The following is a 4,691-nucleotide window of genomic DNA, read 5'->3' on the forward strand; positions in this document are numbered from 1 at the left end:
TTTTCCTGTTTCCCGATCGACCGTAGAAAAAAATGCCGACCCTACCCGTCTTTGTGTTGACCCATGCAGGGGACATAAATTTTTCAAGCTGATCAAGATTTTCAAGCTCCATGATCTGACACCCAAGTGATGAAACGTTGTACAATTTGTTTTCCAACATTGACTTGGAAATATAAGTTTCCTTATGCAATTTTTACTTTTTAAAAACTATATTGTATATGTTGGATTCTTGCATAAAGATTGCTAAAGTCTGAAAAAAGACATAAAACGATAATTCCTAGCTACCGATCCTAATTTTCCGTGAATCGAAACAGAAAACACAACATTTTTCCAAGGCCTAAGATCTCGTGATCTGGACACCCTAGGGTAATGGATTTTACATCATAGATAAAATCGACGTGAGTTTGGACCCCCTAGCAGCTCGCTTTGGAAATACAGGGGCAAATAAAAATCTTCAAATGACGATAACTCTAGAACCGGTTGACGGATGGTGGTGATTTTTGTGAATTTCCGTTGCAATGAACTGAGTCTAACAAACAGCAAGCAGCGATTTCGATGCGCAATGCAATTAAATACGACATGTATACTTGCAGTACCGGTTTGTTGATAATTTTTAGCCATTAAAAGTTTCATTCTTAATTTTTATCTTCGAAGTAAATGAAAATCCAGCTTTTGTATACTTAGATGAGAAAAGAACTGAATTGTTACTAATTGGTTGATACGGGTTACATATCGCTTGTTTTGAGAGTTACCGCACGTGGATATAACCTGTTACTAACAGACTATCCCTGGCCTCCTGACCCTGGCCTTAATTAAGACCTCTGCCCTTAAATTACTACAGACATGTTTGGGGTAGATTAGACAACTAATTGACAACTCAATTATCGAATGTTATGTTGGGTGAATCCCAATCCCAATCCCAGCCTAGAAGCTAGTTCTCTTTTTTGCTCTGATATAAAGAGGATGGCGGGGGCGTGAACGAGAGCTTTAATCTGCGTTATTTAGCTTTATAAACTATTGCAATGTATGTTTCCCCATTTCATACATCTTAGCGACACAGATAAGTTCATATTTCTCATGGCTTTAGACAAACCTTCGATTATAAAACACATCTGTACTTATATCTACATCGTTACTAAGAAGCGAGAAGAAGCCAAAATATCGTAATTATTAGACTATATGTCCATAGTACATAGAATTAACACTAGCATGTACATTGTATATATTCATTGCAAACTGTGACGTCTTTCCTGTGACCTGTACTGAACCCAGTGGGTATTTGCGTACAACAAAGGTCTTCATTCATTCATTATGTGTATAAGTTGTCATATAATGACAGTAAAATGTGTGGTTAAGCGTAAGTGGTATTTGTCTTGCCAAGGGGTACAGAATAAACTCCGTCAAATAAAAGCATAAAAAAATGCATAGCAAACATAAAAATATCCTACCGCAAGACGTCAGTCACATACACCAGGCAGGCATTTCTCTTCCTTGACCTGCAATTTCTACATTGTTATTTCACTCCATACTTCAGTATGGAGTGAAATACTGTTTTTTCTGATGTTTCTTCTTCTCCTCCTTCTTCTCCTGCCACTTCTTTAAAATGATTCAACTCCTTCATTTTTGGGCAAAATTACCTGTAATGTCGTATAGAGGTAGAGTGGGTAAATACCCTTAGGTGTTTTTTTAAAGTTTTTTGATACAAGCTTTTACAATCGTTTTATTTGCTTTTTAGCGGTCCCCATAGGAAAGTACTGTGGGGGCGTACGCGCGTGACGTAATAAGAAAGGAATTCGGAGGCATGTCCAAATATGGGCATAAAAGCATCAACCTGACGCAGACCAATCATAGAACGCTTTTCGAATCTCCTGCGAATTTCTTCCGCTGACGCTGATTGGTCATATGCGTCACGTGATCATTTTTACGTTCGGTCGTCTGCAAGGTGGACGACTTTTGCTGCCAGCGTCAGGTTCTCGCCAGTGACTGGCAGTATCTTGTGCGTCAAATAGCAGGAAATATCATCAGGTAAGAAGTGGATAGTCAGAGTTTCTCCTATAGAACATTGTTTATGCACGTAGAGATATGTGGGTGCTGTAATACATTGTAATAAGGACATGAATTAGCGCGGGCCAAGAACAAGGTTACAAGAACATTAAAATGGTGTGGCCTAAGTACAGGTTCCTAGTATTTGTAAGTCGTGTGTAATTTATTCATTCAATATGTTTGTATGGTTTCAAAGTATATATAGATCATGTCGGTATACTCTCCAATTCTGTGCAATTAGAGCTTCAGAGTAGTTACAATCTTGTCATTAGGCCACAACAAGTAAATTTTATGGATGGCATCCTCTGCAGATTTCAAATGTAATGCGAGCGGGCGAAAAAAAACAAGGCGGGCCGAAAAAAAACAAGGTTCCTACAATGTAAAATTTTGACTCTATCATTATACAAATGGTTTTGATTCATTAGGAACATCACATATATACAGTCAACATCACATATCACTGCATCAAAGTAAGAAACAAAACATTAAATCAGAGCCTTTTCTTGTCTCCTCGCTTCATGGTTATCTGCCATCCACCTGCCTGCATGGCAACAGACACCTTTGCCCATTTTCGGCATGTTGACCACTGTCAGAAGGCAACAAAATTTCTTGTTTTTTTTTCCAAAATCAGGCGGAAATTAATGCGCGTGCGGATGTCATCCATAAAATTTACTTGCTGAGGCCTTAGTAGTTGTATTTAGATGCCTGCAATATATAAGTGTAAAGTAAATCTATGTGTATCTTTGTAAAAAAAAAAGGGAGACAATTGTCAAGTGCTAATTTTGTGAATAAAGCTGTCGAGATTAAAAGTTTGCTTGTCCTTGTATCCTTGATCTCAATTAGATAATTGCAGTATCGCTTATTTAGAATCTTTCATTTTTGTTTGGGGAAGGGTATGGAGTGAAATTCCTACATTTGCTCCGAAGCAAATGTTGGCCTTTCTAGTTGAAACCTTTTTTGTTCACAGATTGACAGTTTGAGTGAGAGCACCAATACACAGCATAAGGAAATAGTATTTTTGTGGAAAAGATAGATGAGAATGAAAAATATTCTCTCGAGAAAATATAGATGGTCATGAATATTTTAACTAGAAACTGGTGATAATCTATTGTGCAAAATACGGTAATAGGACCCACCTGCGCAATATATATTGTTCATATCACGTACAATTGAAGAAGCTACGAATCTACATGGAGAGCCCTCTATCAATTCTTTTTGGTATTGCAGGCTGCTTGGTGCAGGCTTCATACGCCTCTGGGGCTAGCCTGAAAGTGTATATTATATGTTTGATTGCGAGGAATTCCAGAAATTCTAATAACAAACTCTGAACAAACTCGGAGGACACCACAACTTTAGGAGCTCCAAACAGATATGAACTTAGCAGAAAAAGTTTTTAATGTCTAATTTCGCTCCATTTCATTTCCATTGTTTCTTTATCAATTTCAATGTATTATATAACATACAGACGGAACTGACGGAACGAGCACCAGTCCAATTCACGTGAGTGGCTCGCAGAAAAAAGGTCGAAATCTTCTGCTTGTATCCAGCGCTGTGTCGTCCTGTTTGTTTGGGCATGGATGGAAAAAAGTCCAAGTCTACATGTTACAAATACGTCTATCAGTCAACCAGAAACAGAATGGAACATTGAGTTCAGTTAGTTGAATTGGGTCACAATCTTGAGTGGAATACCGCCATGCCAGTCTGGCCTTAGTTGTGAAAAACACAGAACATTTATCATGTCTAGTTTTGGCAGGTCATGGTTAGAAGGGGGCACACCCCAGTTTATTTTGGGTCTCAATTCGATTCTGCATACCCTCAACTCTAGCGACCGTCTCTTTCAGGAAATACCTCTTAAGCCAAAACACTCTGTTTGCAAATGAAGGATATCCCTCTAGCTACGAGAACAATAGAATTTCAATTTCTTTCACCTCTCATATTTTAGTAAATTTTAGGGGGAAAAAGAATTTTTTGATGAAAAATGATGCCAAAAATTGGCTATTTTCACGTGGAATTAAACCCATCACCCAGATCTTAGCCACCGATATGACTTATATGGTCGGAAAGAGAAAACCCTTATGTATTATTAAGAAAAGTATAAAGAAAATCCTAACACTGAGATTATCACAATAGCCCGTCGCGCGAGGCATAGCGACAGCACCCCCAGAACGCATACAAGGCATATTTAGGTCAAACCGAAGCACCGCGCTCAGGGCGGAAGGACACCCGGAAGTAAGCCTCGGGCCCGAAATCAATTTTCACCCAAAACACGCCACTTCTTACACTTTCCAGCCATGTTAGTAGTTAATACCATTTTGCAGCAGATTATGAGAAATGTAAACTCAAACATTAACCATCGGAACCCCTTCGTCACTTTTTTTCCGCGCACTACAGTGGACCCCTGTCGCGGAAGAATTGGTGTGTGCACCGTTAGACGGTTTTGGCCAATAAAATCACATTAATGACGTCATAATGACGTCATATTACGTCATAACGACATAAAAATTGTAGATATGATAAATTTTTACTAGTACACCATTCTCTGAAAATTTGGTGGTCATACGACATACCGTTCGCGAGTTCTTAGGGGGGGGGGGGTCAAAGAGACCCCCCCCGGTCCCCCCGACCTCGTCAAAAAACGACCCGGTACC

This window comes from Branchiostoma belcheri, unplaced genomic scaffold (assembly GCF_001625305.1).
Source record: "Branchiostoma belcheri isolate BF01 breed outbred unplaced genomic scaffold, Haploidv18h27 scaffold102, whole genome shotgun sequence".
Lineage (NCBI taxonomy): Eukaryota > Metazoa > Chordata > Leptocardii > Amphioxiformes > Branchiostomatidae > Branchiostoma > Branchiostoma belcheri.